We start from the raw sequence: 19843 nt of genomic DNA, 5'->3' as shown, positions 1-19843 counted from the left end.
CGTCCCACTGCTCTCCTGGTGGAAGAGCCATGTCTGGGTCACCACGGAAATCCATCCCAGCGTAAGGGAAGTCCTGAATGGAAAAAACCTAACTGTCCAACCATTGGAAATACTCAGGTTTGAACCGAGCAACTTCTGCCCTCTCGTCTGGGTGACGGGCCATGACTGCGACCCATCGCATCAGTTTGGGCTCTCGAGGAAGCCCAGCTCCAATAGTAAGATGTTGTGGGATCAGCATAGGAACCCTCTCCAGGCCAAAACTCACAACCAAAGCCCCATAACCAAAGGTCTTTAGTCGTCCGCTCTTGGCCCTGGTCAGTTGGCCTTTCACATTGGCCAGCACAGCATTGCACCAGTTGAAGATGGTGCCTCGAAAGCAATCAACTGCCATACACATTTGGGATTGAGTGGCAATATGTAATGTGGCAGCTCCGCAAAGTCTGGTGACAGTAAACGCAATCACCATGAGCTCAGGACGGGATATGGTCTTTATGTCTATCCCTTTGTCTTTAGCCTGGTTGTTGCAGTACTCTAGCCAGAGGCTATCGACAGACTGGCCACCTGGCCTAGTCCCGAATAGAGTCAAGTCTTCGCCTCTCTTAGGCAAACCAGTCAAGAAATAAATGTCCTCCGGCTCGATTTTGAGCCGGTTCCCGCCAATGAAAAAGCACTGGTCTTGTATGCTCCATCTGTCAACCAGCCACTGTAAGAAATCTACCTGAGCCCTCATGCCAGGAATGGTCCAGAATTTGTACAGTCCGCATGCCCTCAAAGCATCAAGTGAAGGCTGATGATTCAATGCAGCAGTATCCACGTCCTTGTGCTCTCGTTCACGCCAATCTAGCATGATATACTCTCTGCATCAAGTATAAAGATTAATTAGATTGCCAGAAAACATTTTGATTGGTCCATTTTTGAGAAATTTTGGGTTCAAAACCCTTGCGGCGGGTTACGCACCCTCTGCGTTAGACACAGTGCGTGGGTCCGCACCTTGTCTACACGGAAGGTGCGGACCCTGAGCTTTTTCCCAATGGAGAAAAAGTCAGGGTCCGCGGGTCCGTAATGGTAAACCTGCGGACCCCCGCGCGCAGGTTTTGCGCCTAAAAACCCTCTCAAAAAATGAAATGAGGGACTAAATCAAAAAACTAAACGGTTGAAAATGAAGAGTAGGATGATGTGGATTACCTGGAGAAGACAGCGCTTGATTCCGACGGTTGGATTTTCCACAATCTTCACGGGAAGTTTTCTAAGCAAAAGCACTATTTTCTCACCCAAACTCGAACGGTAAAAATGAATTGACAAAGGCCCTTTTTATAAGTTTTTTGAGTAAATAAATCGCAAATTTGTTTATGTTTCACTTTGAAAAGGTATTTTGCAACGCTTTTATCCATTTCAAACAGGTATGAGTAATGTTTGTGTTTTTGTGCAGAATAAAGGATTATTCAGGCGAAATCTATCATTTTCAACGAAAAAACAAGTAGAGTCATCTTTAAACCCTTTTCTAACTCCTAAAACATGAAAAGATTGTTGAGCGTTTCTTTTACACTCGTTAAAACGGAATTAAAAGACGGTCCACTTACAGCTCTTTTTCGACCGTAAAAACATGAAAAGATTGCCGGATTTTTGTCGTTTCAAATTTGATATTGGTTATAAAACGACGTGTCGTTGATCGCTTTTTTACTTTTTTCGGATCAGTGACACTAATAACGAAAAGTACTCCTTGTTCGTAAAAGATCAAGCGGTTCTCTCAAGTATTATTTTATACTTTTTCGAGCTTGGGAGACACAAATTTACGAAAAAGGTCAACCCTGGAGTCTACTTAAGTTTTTTCAGACTCTATAAAAATGAAAAATGCCGAGTTTCTCCTATACTGGACTCGTTAAAATTCCACAGTAAAGGACCTATTCAATTACAAACAGGAACGAGCCACTCCTTCTTAGGGTTCGAATTTAAACTAAGTTGGACTCATCCGAAGGATGAGCTTATAATCAAGCAAATGTTATCCTCCTCAAGCTTGTCAAAAATAAAGAGGTACTTGCCAGAAATGGTGGGGGAAAAGAGAGGAAAATGAGCCTGTTTGTCATACTTTGTAACCACTCTTGAACACGACACTTTTATTCACCTGGGTTGGGAAATCCTTTGCCTAACAGTTGATCAAACCACATTGAAAGTCTTCAGCCAGTTTCTGGGTATTAACTTTGGGTCAATTGTCACCAAGCCATCTGTCGTGTCGTTATGTGTTCAAGAGGTCACTGCCAGTAAGCCATTCATATGTAAAAATATCTGTCATCCATCTTGACCATCCCTGAGTCAGCCCTTGCAACTAAATTTCTTCAACTTGATCTATGATTTCGTGTAGTGGGCTTGCCTACGACGGATCACTTTCTATCGATATCAGCTCATTATCTAGAAAGATGATCTAGAAATCGTCAGTACCTTGAGATCTGCATGCCTCAATGGCAGGTTTCTCGCCTTTGACGACAGTTTACATCATTGACTGGTAATCAAGTGGTTTCTACCATGTTCGACATCAACACATTTATTCGCATGGATAGAATCGTACTTTTTCGGGAAGTAGAAATGAAGACCCTGGATCTAGTTCCTACCATCCAGGCTGCGGGGAATTTTGTATTCATTGTATTGTGGACTATTTATAAACAGATGGCTGCGTCCATACTGTGTTCACATGAGTCCATACTTGTGATGTTTTACAAGATCATTCCTATATCAGAGCAGTAGATAGTTTTCTAGTTAGTTTTGATCTGAGTATGGGAATGCCTACCTCAGCGATGATATGATCTCATATATATATCTTGCATTGAATGTTTTTACAGGTTCCGACCAGGCTCTCCACAAGATGATCCTCGAAATGATAAAGTACTTCACTCTTCCTATATGATAAATGAAATCCTCATCTACTACAGACTTCGCACTTTAGGGGGCAATCTGTTACACTAAAATATCGTCACCATGATTATTTGCAGTCAGTATGGGTCTATCATCACTTGTACTGTCCTCCTAAGCAAGTATAAGACCTCAGCTCTTCAAATCAAGCTTTGGAAGTGGGAGAAAGACATTAAAAATCAATGTAACTCGGGTTCCGCACTTTCTCTCATGGTCACCTACAGTCCCGCACCTTCTGTGTACAAAAGTTGCGTACCTACCTGCTCTGTCCCTAACGGTGTAGGTGCAGACCCCTGTGAAAGTCAAAAGGCGCAAGTTTTATCTTAAAAAAATCACTTTGGATTAATTCTAGAGTTTTCTAGAAGGAATTTTGATGTGGATTGTTCGCTCTGAGGTGGTTCATGCATCCCAAAAGAAAAGGAGCTAATCCCTTGACTAAAGGAGCTATCCCTTTAAAGGAGGGATTTATCCCTTTGAAGGAGGACCTAGTAACTTCCCTCCATTGCACTATAAATACAGGCATTGGGGTGAGGACTAGGGAGGTTAGAAGCTGAACATTTTGAGGGTAAATTCTGGTGAAATTAAGACTCTTTGGTTGAGCTTGAGAGGAGAGATCACATACCTCTTGGTTCCATTGGAGAGTGAGTGAAACTTGTCAAAGTAGAGGAGACATCTTGTTGGACCCTGGGAGGAGCTTGTACAGCGTCAAGGCAAAGGTTGTAAAGTTCTTCTTCTTTTGAATTAATACAATCAAACTCATTTTTCTCAACAAGTATCTTATGTTATTTGTTTCATGGACTCCTTGACTTTCATGTTAAATATGTTTTATGAAATTGGTTTTTCAGGTGCTATTTAATTTGTTTGCCTTGTTTGTGTTTGCAGATTTGCGAAGAGGAGCTCATTTGTATCAAAAGAGCGAGGGCATCCACAAGCTTGCGTTGGACCAAAGGTAGGCCCTAAAAACACTTGTTTGCTATTGTTTATTGAAGCATATTTAGAGAAAGATAGTGTCTGGTTGGTTTGCTTGTCGTTAGGTCTTCTTTAGATTCTAGGAAGGTCTACCTTGTCCGCAAGATCGACTCATTCCGTGTGACAGACCCCAATCACATATCTCTATAACCAAAGTGGAATATCATCTATGCCAGTCTCTGGAATATCTACTGTCAAGCGCTCTACATGATGCTCCAAGTCGGTCAGGATCTCTGCTGATTGGTCCTGTGGGGCTGGTACTACTACAGCTAGGTGTCTCCTCTCATAAGGCTGGAGAGCAGCTGGTCGTTGTGGACCCAAATCTACATTTAAACTTTTGATTGTTAGTTTTGTACGATTAAAAAAAAAAAAAAACTTAGAAAGTGTTGAAAATGGTTTTTACCTGAATCATCCCATTGCTCTCTTGGTGGAAAATTCATGTCTGTATCGCCACGATAATCCATCTCGGCCTATGGAAAGTCCTGAATCACAAAAATTTGGTTGTTCATCTAATGAAAATATTCAGGTGGAAATCGAACAACCTCTGTGCCCTCCTCAGAGTGACGGGCCATCAAAGCAACCTAACGAACCATTCTAGGCTCTGAGGAAGATCAGCATCAATAGGAATATGTAATGGGGCTAACATGGGGATCCTCTCTAGAGCAAAGCTGACTACGATAAATCCGTATCCAAAGTTTTTCAGCTATCCATTCTTTGCTCTAGTTAGTTGGCCTCTCACATTTGCCAACGCAGCCTTGCACCAGTTGAATATGGTGCCTCGTAAACAGGGTGCAGCCACTTGCATCTGGGATCTAGTAGCCACATGCAATGCTACACTCTTGCATAGTTTGGTAATAATGAATGCAATAACTTTAAGCTCAGGATGGTTGATAGTTTTCATATCAATCCGTTTATCCTTGGGGTCTGCTCGATCATCACAAAACTCCAATCGGAGACTAGCGACAGACTAGCAACCTAGCCTACTCCTAAAAAGAGATAATTGTTCGCCCCTCTTGGACAAACCAGTCAAAAAGTATATGTCCTCCAGCTCGATTTCGAGCCGGTGGCCACCAATCACGAAGCACTGGTCCTGTGTGTTCCATCTGTCTACTAGCCATGTCAGAAGGTCTACTTGGGCCCTCATGCCCAGTATGGCCGAGAACTTAAGCAGTCTACATCATCTCAATGCCTGCAATGTGGGCATATGATTTATTGTGGCAAGATCTACATCCTCGTGCTCACGTTCTCGCCAAATAAGCATTTTGAATGTCCTATAATGCATAAAAAGACATATCAGAACAAGCTTGTTCAAAAAATTTTGGGCAAAAATGGAGAAAGTCAAGTTTTAAAACTCATTGCGCGGGGTCTGCACCCGCTGCTTCCAAATAGTGCATAGGTTTGCATGGGTTGTGAGCAATAGGTGTGGACCCATGACTTTTTTTCTTTGTAGAAAAAATTTGGGGTCCGCAGGGCCCGCGTGTTGCACCCGCGGACCCCCGCGAGTGATTTTCTAAACCTATTTTTCCTTTAAAAATCAAAATTAAAACCTAAAAACAAAATGTAAACGGATGAAATGCAAGTTAAGGAGGACGTGGATTACTTGGAGCTGACGGCTTTCGATTCCAACGGACGGATTTTCCAGAATCTTCACAGGAATTTTTTAACCCAAAAGCTCTCACTTCTCACTCTGAACTCAAATGGTAAAAATGAAGTTACAGAAGCCCTTTTTATAAGTTTTTTCGAATAAATGAATTTTTAATTTATTTATTTTTCACTTTAAAAAGTTAAATTTTTAAATACATTTTTATTTATCTTAAACAGGTATGTGTAATGTTTTGAGTTTTTGTGCAGAATATTGGATTTTTCAGGAAAATTGAGCATTTTTAAACAAAGAGCATACTTTTATCACTTTTTTAGACTCTTTAAAAAATTTACGAAAAAGCGAAACATTGGAGTCCTCTTTAAGCCCTTTTCAGACTCTTAAAAATTGAAAAGATTGCCGAGCACTTGATTGTCTGAACTCGTTAAAATAAATGAATAATCGTCCCTTCAGTATAAGTTTACCCCTTTTACGGACTGAAATGGACTATTTACGAAAAATGTATACGTTGACTAATTACGGTCAATAGAGTCCTTTTTAAACCCATTTCAGACTTGTTAAACATGAAAATTTTGTCAAGCACTTATCCTTTCCAGCTCGTTAAATTATTTGAAATGTCATCCCTCCTGTATTATTTTATCCTTTTTCAGACCTGAGGGATTATTTTATGAAAAAGTACCCGCATGGATTTTTCTTAAATTTTTCTTCTGACTCCTTAAAATTGAAAAACACTGAGTTTTTCCTATATTAGACTCGTTAAAATTTAACAGTAAAGGACCTGTTCAATTTTAAACAGTAACGAACCACTCCTTCTTAGGGTTCGAATTTTAAACTAAGTTGGACTCATCCAAATGATGAGCTTATAAACAAGCAAATGTTATCCTCCTCAAGCTTGTCAAAAATAAAGAGGTACTTGATAGAAATGGTTGGGAAAAGAGAGAAAAATGAACCTGTTTGTTACACTTTGTTTTTTAGAAAAGTCGTTAACCACTCTTGAACACAACACTTTTTGTTCACCTGGGTTGGGAAATCCTTTGACTAACAGTTAATCAAACCACATTGAAAGTCTTTAGCCGGTTTTTGGGTATTAGCTTTGGGTCAATTGTCACCAAGCCATCTACAATGTCATTATGTGTTCAAGAGAACAGTTCAAACAAACCATTCATGTGCAAGATATCTGTCATCCATTTTGACCATCCCTGAGTTAGTCCTTGCCAATATATTTCTTCAAAACTTGATCTATGATTTCATGTTGTGGGCTTGCCTACGACAGATCTCTTTCTATTAACTTCAGCTCATTATCTAGGAAGTTGATCTAGAAATCGTTAGTACCTTGAAATCTGCATGCCCTAATGGTAGGTTTCTCGCCTTCCACGATAGGTTGCATCAGTGAACTTCGATCGAATGATTCTATGACATGTTCGACTTCGGCTCATTTATTCACATTTCATGGATTGTTCTAAGTACTTTGAGAGCCATTGACATTACTGGTGGTTTATCTCACACTTGTTAACATTACACAGCATTGGCTAGTAATCAAGTGGTTTCTACCATGTTTGACTTCGACACATTTATTCACATGGATAGAATCGTACTAGTTCGAGAAGCGGAAATCAAGACCCTGGATCTAGTTTCTACCATCTAGGCTACGAGGAATTTTGTTATTCATTATACAGTGGGCTATTCATAAACAGATGGTTGCGTCCATACTGTACCTACATATGTCTATACTCCTGATGTATTACAAAATCATTCCTGTATCAGAACAGTTTAGTCAGTTTTCTAGTCAGTTTTGATCTGAGTATGAGAATGCCTACCTCAGTGATGATATTCTACATATATATATATATATAGATATATATTGCATTGAATGTTTTTATAGGTTTCGACTGGGGTTTCCACAAGATGATCCTTGAAATGATAAAGTACTTCACTCTTCATACATGACAGACTCTATCTCCATCTATTATAGACTTCGCACTTTAGGGGGCAATCTGTTGCATTGAAAATTGTCACCTTGACATTCTGCTATCTGTGTGAGTTCATTACCACTCATACTTTCCTCCTCTGCAAGTCTAAAACATCAGTTCCTCATATCAAGCCTTGAAAATAAGAGAAAAGCTCTCAAAAGTTTGTAAAACTTTGGTTCCACACTTTCTCTTTGTCTTACCTGCGGTCCCGCACCTAATGGTCATGTCTCCAGCACACCTGACTGCACTATCTTTGTGTTAAAGGTGCAGACCCTTGTAAAAGTTAAAAAGGCGCAAGTATATTCTGAAAAACTCACTTTCAGTTATTTCTAGAAGCTTCTGGAAGGAATCTTGAGGTGGCAAGTTCACTCTTTTAAGGTTCATGTATCTCATACCTTAAGGAGCTAACCCCTTGATGTGAGGAGCTTATCCCTTTGAAGGAGGATTCTATCCCTTCATAGGTGGAACTGTAACCTCCTCCTCTGCACTATAAAAAGAAGCATTGGGCTGGTTAACAGGGAGTTAGAAGCTTACTATTTTTTGAGGGAAAATGCTATTGGAACTTAGTCTTCTTTAGTTGAGTTTTTATGAGGAGAGATTACATACCTCTATGAATCTCATTTGGAAGAGTGCAAGGCTTGTCAAAGTAAAGGAAATTCCTATTTCAGACCCCAGGAAGAACTTGTTCAACATCAAGGCTGAAAAGGTTGTAAGGTTCTTCTACTATTCAAAGTTAATACAAATATTTTTTTTTTCTCATTATGCTGTTAATTCATGGTTTATTTTATGGGTTCCTTGATCATCATAATAGGCATGATTTATAATATTTTCTATGCAGGTGTTATTTAATGTTTGCTTGTTTGTGATTGCAGGTCTTCAAAGATAACTCTTTCAAATGACTGGAGGATGACTACTACAAACAAGCACTGGATCTAAGGTAGGATCTTAACACCTTTGTAGTATTTACTTATAAATTACATACGTCTAGACTATCTTATGATACTAGTGAGATCGGTCTTGTCTGCAAGATCGATTTATCCAACCAACAAGATGCGGGTGTCATGGTTTTTCCCAAAGATTTCCATACGAATGGATTATCTTTTCCATTGAGACATCATTGAACTTAAGATATTAGACCAAGACAAAGAAGAAGGACTAAAATTTAACCAAGTCTTGTTGTATGCCAAAATTCTCTTTAAATTTTTTCCACACTTGTTGGAACCAGAAAAAACATTTTGACACAAGGTTTTATTCATAGCACAACAAAACAAAATATGATGAAAAGGACATAACACACAAATAACATGAAAAGGACAAGGAAAGAAATATGTACATAGGGTAGGGATACATCCCTAGGATGCTATTGAAAATATTGTTTTAGATCTTGGCTATTAATAGGAAGAGATTCCATCCTCCCATCTAAGGATTAAAAACAATAACTATGGTGGCCAAAGTTGTCATGCACAACATCAGGTCCAATCACAAGGATTGGAATTTAGTGTGTTTACCTTTATTTTCATGGGTTTTATCCCACTTCAATACTAGGTCCCCCACATTTAAATCCTTGTTCCTTGCAAAATTCTTGTCAAACCAACACTTTATATCACTATTATGGACGACAAAATTTTCTTTCATTTTTTTTCCCTTCTTCCTCTAACGTTAATAAGATTTATATCATACTTTGAACCACAAGGCATGGATTACCTCTGATATTCTTGGGAAAGTTGAAGAGCCAGGGTATATGTTTAGAGGAAGGATAACTTATTTTCCATACACAAGAAAGTAAGGGGAAGTCTTCAGAGATGGTTTTGGTATGACACAATCATCCTATAAAACATTCACCAAAGAATTATTCTAGTCTCTTTACTCATAGTAAATGATTTGATTGATGACACAAATTAAATTCTTGTTGGTAGATTTAGCTAAACTGTTTCCTTGAAGTTAATAGTTATATGAGTGCTTTAAAGAAATACCATTTTCTAATACAGAACCATAAAGTTTGAGTGATGAAAAAAATTCATTATAAAAAAAAAAAGTGATTTAGGAATGCCAAACCTAGTGATGATATTCTGGTTAAGGAAGTTGATGACTTCCTGTTCATTCACTTGTTTTAGAGGAACTACTTCAGCACACCAAGTAAAATATTATGTAGCGGTTAAGATATGTCAGGTCTACTTCGATTAATGTGGAAAAATTTCACCAATGACATCCAATCCCCATCATTGAAAAGGTTCTTCAACAACAATGGACTGCAATGGGGCAACTAACTTTTTATCGTGACCAACACATCTTTGACAAACTAAACACTTACGGGTGTATGCATGTGCATGCTTCAATAATGTGGGCCAATAACAACCAACCTACATGAATTTGTGTGTAGTAGTATCACTCGCGTAGTTTCCACTAACTATCCCATCTGGAAGATACTTTAGCACCCTTTTTGAATCATGTGCTTCTAGACATCTAAACAGGATACCATTATGATGCTTTCAAAAACATACACAATGTAAAAGTTGATATGATAAAATTCAAATAAACCTCTTTTGTTTAGCTGATAAATATGAGGGAAAATGACCATTCTCTAGATATTATTGCACATATGTGTACCAAAACATGGCCGTAATAATGGGGGTAGCTTGTTTGATACTGTACATCTTGGTTTTGTGTTCCCATCCAAAAGATTCCTCTTTTGGTAAATTAACCACTTATGCTGCAAGCTGGCAGATACTATGACCTTTTATCATATGAACTGGCCTAAATTCAAGATCATACTCTTGAGGGCTTGTCATGTAGTTTTCCCTTCTCTCACCTAACTCTTGTTGTATAAAAAATGATCTAACCATTGGGTGAGGCACACAGATAATAACATGACTCTTCAAAAGGTAAGGCCTGAAGTGCTTCACCATCTAATGCATAAGCATTATTATCAATGGTGGGGTATTTTAATTTAGATCCCTATAAGTTGGTTCTCATGAATGATCATCAATCCCTCATTTCCTTGATAATCCTTTTGAGTAAGAACGGTTGCAAGAGAAGTGTCAGAAGCGAAAGTATATAACAATAAACCTTTGTCAGAATCTGGACTCTACAATATTAGGGCTTCGACAATTGCTTTCTTAATATAGGAGAAGGAATATGTCTCCATTTTATACCACTTGTAAATTTCATCCTTCTTAATCATCTCTTGTAATGGATTAACTATCTGTGCATAACCTGAGATGAACTTACGAAGGAAGTTATTTTTCCCCAGGAATGATTACATAAATTTTTTGTTCATGGGAAAGGGAATATGATAAATAGTTTTGACCCATTCTGGGTCCACCTTAATCTCAAACTTAGCTATAATGTGGCCCAAGATATTACCCTTATACACTCCAAAGATTCCCTTCTTTGGATTTAAATATTTGCCATACTTTTGACATTGCTCGAAAATCAGCCTCAGATGATGACAGTGAACAAATATTTTCTTTGAAAATATTGTAACGTCATTCAATTAAAATATTACACTTTGTCTAATTAAAGCACAAAACTCGATGTCCATAGCCCATTAAAAGTTAACACCCACATTGATGAGTCCAAAAAGCATGCACTTGAATGCAAAGGTACCCCACTTTGTCCTAAATGTGGTTTTGTGTCTATTGGGTTCTGTTACTAGAACTTGGTTGTATCTAGAAAATCGATCTAGTAATGAGACCATCTCTGACACATATGTTGTTTGAATTATCTTCTCCATAGGTGGCATAGGATAGTTGTCCTTATCGGAATCCTGGTTCAAATTTCGGAAATAAACACATAGGCATATCTCTCTAGACTTCTTTCTTATGGGAACTAGATTAGAGACCCATGTAGAAAGCCAAACTTTGAATATGATTCAAGCATCCAATAATTTTCTTAACTCTTTTTGGATGAGGGGTTCAAGTGTAGGATGAAATTTCCTTAATTTATGCTGAAAAGGCTTTACCCCTTCATTGCTAACTATTACATGTTGGATAATTCACATATCATAAGTTTTCAACTCATCATACCTCTGTGCAAACACATAGAAATACTGCTTGAAAAGACAGATAAAAGTTTACCTCTCTTGAGGTGTACAACATGTACTGAGATTCACATACTTCATATCTTCATTGGTTGATCTAATAATCACCCTATGAGTGACCTCAGTTGAAGATTTATTAAACAAAAGGTATTATAGACTCATGTGCTGGTGTGTGCGTTCTATGTTATTGAAACAATGGATCGATTAGATTTCCAATACACAGAAAATAAGTGGAAAGACAGCAGAGAAATATAGTAAGCAACATAAAGACACAAGAATTTTTTAATAAGGAGTTCACACTATTCTCTAGGGCTACGTCTTAGGTCTAGCTTTCAGTGGTGGCCTTGTTTTATTGCGTCTTTAAGCAGAGAATTACAAATACATGGACTCAATGTGAGTTCTCTTGAAACAGGTTTGCTTAGCAGGGTGGTTCTTGGATTCCCGAAGCCACTCGGAGTACACAGACTCTTGTTCTTCCTACTAGCTCTATGACCCTCGGTCTACAGTGGAAAGAGCCAACTGTGATGCTCAATCTAGATAGATTCCTCTATCGTAAGGCTTGAATCTTCAAGCTCTCTGGTGCTCGATGTTGCCTATGGTCAGCTCGGCCCTCTGTCTCCTCTGCTTGGCTTTATTGTTCTCTATGTTTAGTCCTCCTCTCAGGGTGCACTGTTCACTGTCTCTCTTGGTTGATTGGACTCCTCTCAATTCAGATTTCCAATCCCCCCCACCTGTTTGACTATCTTTGTTCATGGCTTTAGCCATTCGATCCCTATGCCTGTTCGGTTCCTCTCCCGCCTGCGTCAATTCACCTTCTGCAACTGTGCTTGGAGTTCCCTATTCGGCGTCAGCATGAATGCTCGACAAGTGGCCACGTGTCTCCATCTAACTGGTGCCAGCGTGTTTCATCAGTTCGTTTCTTCCGTTACGTCGTGTATGCGTTCTTTCTCCATCGTGGCGGTCAAACGAATTTCAAATCCCCTTAAATCGCGGCTCAATTCCCTGTCGATTCCGCTTCTTTCTATGGGGCACAATCTCAGCTATCCAATCTGGGCTCCTCCAGATCTAATGTCGACGGAACAACCTCTCGATCTACTACAGCCCAGGACGTCGTCTAGCCTGTCTTGTTGCATTTACTCACCCACAGGACGTTGTCTGGGCCAGCCAAGAGCCATAGTGAGTTTTTGTTCCCGTTTCCATAGGTTGTGATTTAGATTGTGTCATACGCACATCAAGCACAGTTGACTTGCTCAACTGATAGCGCGTGATCACGACGGTTTTTATCTCTCCTCTGCTGCCATGCGTCAATCACTAAGTGGGATCGCTCCGCTCTCCTCCAAAACCTCTTACCGTTCAAGGGTGCCCTGATCAATACCACTGGTTTTCCAGAGCGGGGGTCCCGCCTTTGTCCTTTAGTGCTTTTTGTTTCTCCGCCTGTGGTTCTCTAGCTCCCAACATGACCGAGTGCTTAAGGCTCTTCCTCTTTGGCCTTATTTGCCCAGCGAAGCGCTAATCGCGCATGAAAATGGCCTCCTTTTTGATGAGCCCCAATTTTGGTACAATTTGGGCTCATTTTGGCCTATTCTACTTGCTCAAACCATTCATTTTTTACTGCTTATGCATGCATTTCTTAGTTTATTCATGTTGTTTGTAGAAAGAAGGGTAGGCACTCTATCTACGTGACTAATGCATTGTGATTCCAGGTTTTGGCATTAAAAGGGAGCAAAAGACAACGAAAAGGAGACAAGGAGACAATGAGGTGGCACTGCTGACTTTTAGGAGAGGATGTCCACGGTCTTGGGGACATTCCTCATGATTCCCACCAAGAACTCCGAGCTCCAATCCATCTCCCCTCTGAGCTTAGAAGCAGCCAGTTGTTCTACAGGAACAACAGTTATAAACTGCTCTACAGGAATAGCAGTTATGACCGTCCTACAGGATCAGCAGTTAAACTCTAGTTGGACAGCCGAGCTCCTAAAATCAAGGACACTTGTTGGATCATCGTTTTTGTATAAGTGTAGAGGCCTTAGCCTTGGATAGGTTGTTGAAACTCTCGTCTTGCTATTGTAATTTTCGAGCACAGCTCAGTTTTTGTTCCTTTTTGTAAGCCAATTTGGCATGATATCAGATTATGAATAAAGAAGGCAGATTCTGATCTAGTTCTGAGTTTTCTTAAGGAGACTATAGCTCTCAGGTTAGGGCCCAACCTGAGAGCCATAGATCCCCTCTGCTGTAGTGTTGTTTCCATTTCATTTCAGCACTTTGAGCTTTTCATTTGCACATGCAATTCGAATTACAGGTTGTTAAGTTGGTCTTTTTCATGAGTTAGGTAGGAGTTGCTTATGATGACTTTGTTTCCACTTGCTTAGTGTAGCAGAGGATAGATATAATCGATTGGAGCTCCAACAAAAAGGTTGTTAAGGCTCACTACCGTCTCATCTAGGATTGGAGTGCAGTCCATGACTAGCCACCAAAAATACGCATTTCTTTGTTCCATGATTGTTGCAAACACAGTCACGTTATGTTAGATGCTTCCACATGGTTCACACCTGCACCACACTCCTTTACCACAGCTTCATGCACATTCTCCTTCGCGTTTAGATTGCTGTTCATTGAATTTATAAGCACAGGTAGTCTAAGTTAATGCATTTTTGGTTTGGTGATAGTCACAAGCATTTGTTCCATTTACACTGCTTTCTCTCATTCCATTACTTCGTCCTCCATCTTGATCACACATGCAAACACATCTTTGACCTCTGCTCCGCCCTGTCATCTCCCAAAGTCTTTCACTCCTCACGTACTTCCATTCTCTAGCCCTTTCATTGACCTAGCCCTCTATCTTCCAACCTACTCCCTACATTAACTCCCTATCCTATTCCTCCACTTCTACAGCCATCACCAGCCTCATTCCTACCTTACACATCTCCCCCTACCATTTCATCACTCCTCCATCACGCCAAACACTCACGGTAGGTCATCCTGTAGCCGTTTGTAGACATCCTGTAGAAACCAGAGTATCCTGTAGGATCCCCTGCAGACTTCCTGTAGGAGGCCACTCACTCGGTTGCCGAGCTTCTGAATGCGAGGAACCTCTGTGGATGGATGCTAAGGATCCCTAGGGACCTCTCCTAGCCTCCCCAACCTGTCCCACGCTTTCCTTCCTTCTCCATCCCATCTGCACAATCAAACCCTAGTTAGCACAAAATCACAATCATTCCACACACTTAAGGGAAAAATACAAAAACATATATTTCATGATGCAAGTAGTTTAGATCCATGCATTTGCACTTATTAGAGGTAACAGCAGCATTGGTAGAAGTTTCATTCACATTTCTTGCATTGTAGAGGTTAGACTAGTTAAATTAGGGTTTCCTAGGTTTACATGCTTTGATTTGCTTTCAGTCCATTTTTTCAAGTAGAGTAGTTTTCCTTTGAGAATAGCTTTCGTCCATCAATTAGCAAGCTTCTTCTGAGAGCCTATAGAAGTTGGCTTGAGCCCTAGCGGACTTGTGCCAGCTGACCAAGTGACAGCTGCGACAAGAGCTAGTACTTGTGCATATAGCACCGTCGCTTCCAAGTTTGTACGAACTACCAGGTTGATAAAATGAGAGACAAGAAGCCCCAGGAGTTGTAGCATTATTGCTACAATACTGGAGCTCACCATCTTTTTGGCGCCGTTGCCGGGGAAGCGTCAGAGTATTAGTAATTGTTGCTTTTCTTCTACTTTCGTACTCTTACTTCTGCTCAGTAGTTTATTTCATTTCCATTCTGCAAAAGTAGCTTAGCATTTCCTGCTTTCCTAAGATAGCATTTCCTGCTTTCCTAGATTAATATTTCTTGCTTTCCTAGACTAATATTTCTTGCTTTCCTAGAGTAATTTTTCTTGCTTTCCTAGATTAGCTTTCCAATTCTGCAATTTCATTTGAGCAATATAGTTAGTTGTAGATCACTTTGTTTCAGTTTTGCAGGTACCAAAGAAAAAGCAAAAGCACTCAAAAAAAGAAAAGTCCTTTCCATTTCATGCCTCGTAGGAACCGAGATAGATCAGGCAAATTCCTACCAAACACCCCCACCACATCACTGAGTCACCCTTCTCTCTTCTTTGGTGACAGTGACCCAGAGGAACCTATAGGTGAACATCCTGAGATATACCAAGACCCTATAGAAGAAGAAGAGTTAGAGACCACTCCATCTGAAGCCATGGCTGATAATAGGAGAGAAGATGAGAGAATAGAAGGAGCTTTCCCCATCCGAGAGACCAATGGAGATATGAAAATGAAAAACATTAGCCCCTCCGCCTTGCCTCACTTCCATGGACTAACCACTGAGGATCCTGATACCTTCTTGTTTGAGTTTGCTGTCCTTTGTAGAACCTATGACTATACTGAAGATGAGCAAAAGCTGAAGCTTTTCCCTTCCACTCTTAAGGATGCAGCACTACGCTGGTTCATGGGATTACCTGGGAATAGCATCGCTACTTGGGCTCAGATGCAGCAAGCCTTCAATACCAAGTATAGGGATTATTGTAGGTCCAAGGAAACCAAGGGAGAGATCTTTCGAATGACCATGGGGAATGATGAGTCTTTAGAGGATTATGAGGAGAGGTTCCAACTTAGCTATAAACGGGCCAGGTGCACACTTGACCCTGAATCCCTCAAGTTGGTTCTACTCCGAGGAGTCCCTGAAGATCTCTTAGACACCCTTCACATGTTAGCTGGGGGGGACATTTACCAACTGCCTTATGAGGACATCAAGACTGTGTTTCGAAATCATTCCAGGGCAGCTAGAAAACGAGGTAGAGGAAATCTCCTCTCCACCGGTGTCCCTTTCTCCAAACATGAGTTTACAAACCAATTAGAAGATCTTAAGAGTGAGGTGAGACAGACCATTGCCATGTAGCTGGACACATTCAGGATCCAGCAGAAGAAAGAAGAAGCTGAGAGAGCCTTGGCTGTCTTCTGTCCTAGGTGCACCAGAAGACACCCTAAGAACGAATGTCCATTGCATTCGGTTGAAGTGTGTTTCGTTTGTGAGGAGGACCACCCAACAAATCAGTGTCCAACCTTACCTGGGTTTAAAGCCATGTACCAAGGAACCGAAACCCCCACTGAACCTCTCTACTTCATCAACCAAAGGAGGCCTCAAGGATCTAGACCTTATCAACAGGGGATGCAAGGGGCATCTCAAGCTTATTACAACCCCAACCACTCGACTCCCATGCCTTCCTGGGGTCCCCCTGCTCATCCTTCTTGGTCCATGCCTCCTCCATGGTCTTATCCACCTCAGTACCCTACTCAACCTACTTCTCATCCATATCACTCACATACCCAGTCGCAGCCTCAATGGAGTGCTCCTCAGTCGGGGTGGAGGCCCCAATACAACACTCCTCCTGCCATTTTGCCTCCACCACCAGTTCAACCTCAGCCTTTACCTCCTGCTCCTCCAAGGCAACCTCAGATGCCTGCTCAACCGAACCCGAACCCCAACAATAGACAGGCTCAGCAGGTATATACTGGGGAGACCTCATGCCCTACCTATGCTGTGGAGATCCAGGAGATCAATCTTAGATCTGGAAAGACTCTTCCAGATCGCCAACCTCCTCCCCCAGAGGATGAGGAAAACCATCAGGAGAGTGAACCAAAGCCTATTCCACCCTTTCCTGAGAGACTAACAGCCACCACACAACCTAACCCAGAAGAAGATGAGCTTTTGGGTGAGCTCAAGCAGTTGTGTGTAAAAATCCCACTTCTCCAAGCCATCAAGGATGTGCCAATATATAACAAGCTGGTCAAGGAGAAGTGTTTCAAACACCCAAGCAGACGGAAGAAAGATGCCTCAACTATCAATGTCATAGGACAGCTGTCTGACCTTATGCTAGGACAAGTCATCTGCCCAAAGTACCTAGATCCTGGAAGTCCTGTAGTAGATGTTCACATCAATGGCACCATTATCCCCCACACCTTGATTGATCTGGGGGCGGCCATCAATGTGATGACCAAGGACACCATGCTTAAACTCAATCTTCAGGATTCCTTGAGGAAGACCTCGACAGTACTGCAATTAGCAGATCGCTCCACCGTGACTCCCGAAGGGATTGTGGAGGATGTCTTGGTCTCTATCGATTCTTGGGAATACCCTGCAGACTTCCTGGTTCTGCAACCAAAGGCCAAGCTTACTGGATATCCTCTCATCTTGGGAAGGCCTTGGTTAGCTACTGCAGATGCTTACATAAGTTGTCGGGCAGGAAACATGACCATCAAAAATGGTCCCATGTCCAAGCAACTAGTCCTATACCCTCCTGCCCAACCTTCTTTAGAGCATGATTTACCACTCTGGTTGGAGGAAGGAGAAGAAGACGAGGTGTATTCGGCACCTTTGTGTACCCTAGATACCACTAGAAGAAATCCCCCAACCGAGGATGATTTGATTGAGACCCTGATCCAGAATCCACCTTCCAGTGCACTATCTTTAGAGAAGTTGGTGGAGGATGCCCAAGCTAGCACCTTAGTGGACCTTTGTACAACCAGCCCTGTCACTCCCAGAGTCAAAAGTGTGGAGTTCGGCCCTGAGAGAGCATTAAAGATCAGCTCCTCCCTATCTCCTTCCCAGGAGAAGGAGTTGTGTAGCCTATTGGCCAGCCGCTTAGATGCTTTTGCTTGGAGCTATAAGGAGATTAAAGGAGTCCATCCCTCGGTCTGTACCCATCATATATACATCAAAGAGGATTGTAAACCAGTTAGGCAACCCCAGAGGAGAATGAATCCAGCCCTTAAGGACATTGTCAAGGAAGAATTTCAGAAACTGTTGGATGCCGGATTCATCTACCCCATCTCAGATAGTGAATGGGTGTCCCCTCTAGTGTTGGTTCCCAAGAAGAATGGGAAGTGGAGGATCTGTGTAGATTACCGTGAGCTGAACAAAGCTACCAAAAAAGACCATTTCCCTCTACCTTTCATAGATCAAGTGTTGGATGGACTGGCAGGAAAGAAGTTCTTCTCTTTCCTGGATGGGTTTAGCGGGTACAATCAAATCCAAATCAGCCCGGAAGACCAAGATAAGACCACCTTCACTTGTCCTTTGGGTACCTTTGCCTACCGAGTCCTTCCATTTGGGCTATGCAATGCTCCTGCTACTTTTCAGAGAGCTGTCTTGAGCATCTTCTCGGAGTTGGTCCGTGATGCAGTGGAAATATACATGGATGACTTTACTCCTTATGGGGCCAACTTCCAAGAAGCATTGTCCAACCTGGGGAAAGTCCTAACCAAATGCACCGAGATGAACTTGTCCCTCAGCCCTGAAAAATGTGAATTCCTAATGACTGAAGGGACCGTGCTAGGCCATACCATTTCTTCCCAAGGATTGCAGGTGGATCCTAACAAAATTGCTCTCATCAAGAGGGTTCCACCTCCTCAAAAAGTAAGGGATGTCCGGAGTTTCTTGGGATTAGCAGGATACTACCGGAGATTCATTAAGGACTTCAGCAAGTTAGCCTCACCATTGTTTGGTCTGTTGGCAAAAGATGTGGAGTTTAAGTGGACTGACGATTGTCAGAGGAGTTTGAATGAGTTAAAGGACAAGTTGGTGTCAGCACCAATCTTGAGAGGTCCAAACTGGGCCCTACCTTTCCACATCCACACTGATGCCTCGAACAAAGCCATAGGTGCAGCCTTAGGACAAGTTGAGCAAAAACTTCCATATGCCATTTACTTCGTTAGCAAAAACTTGTCCAAAGCAGAGCTGAATTACACTGTAACCGAGAAGGAATTCTTAGTTGTGGTCCATGCACTGAACAAGTTCCGACATTATATTACTGGTTACCAGACTTTTGTACATACTGACCATGCTGCTATTAGATATTTGATGAATAAACCCGATGTGAATGCTCGTATTATTAGATGGTTACTCTTATTGCAGCAGTTTGATCTAACCATTGTTGATAAACCAGGAAGAGAAAATGTTGTTGCTGACTTCTTGTCTAGATTGGATTTGTTTGCAGATGAAGATGGGACGGTGGATGACCAGATGCCTGATGAGCATCTGTTTGCTATCTCAGTACTCTCTCCATGGTTTGCTGATATAGCAAACTACCTTGTTTCGGCTCAGTTCCCTCTGCACCTCTCTTCAAAAGAGAAGAGCAAAATCATCAGAAAGAGTGCCTCATTTACTTGGATCGGGGGCAACCTGTTCAAGCTTGGCCCCGATCAGATATTAAGGCGTTATGTAAGGGAGGAGGAAGTCTTCGACATCCTCCTCACCTGTCATGACGGGCCTTGTGGAGGACATTTTGCAACAAAGAGAACTGCCTTCAAGATCCTGCAGGCAGGCTACTATTGGCCCACACTTCATCAAGATGTCAGAAGA

This window comes from Pinus tabuliformis, chromosome 4_1 (genome assembly GCF_031772625.1).
Source record: "Pinus tabuliformis cultivar Carrire ecotype Pingquan chromosome 4_1, CPIR1, whole genome shotgun sequence".
NCBI classification, from domain to species: Eukaryota; Viridiplantae; Streptophyta; class Pinopsida; order Pinales; family Pinaceae; genus Pinus; species Pinus tabuliformis.
The sequence above is the reverse complement of the archived record's forward strand: the minus strand, read 5'-3'. Positions refer to the sequence as shown.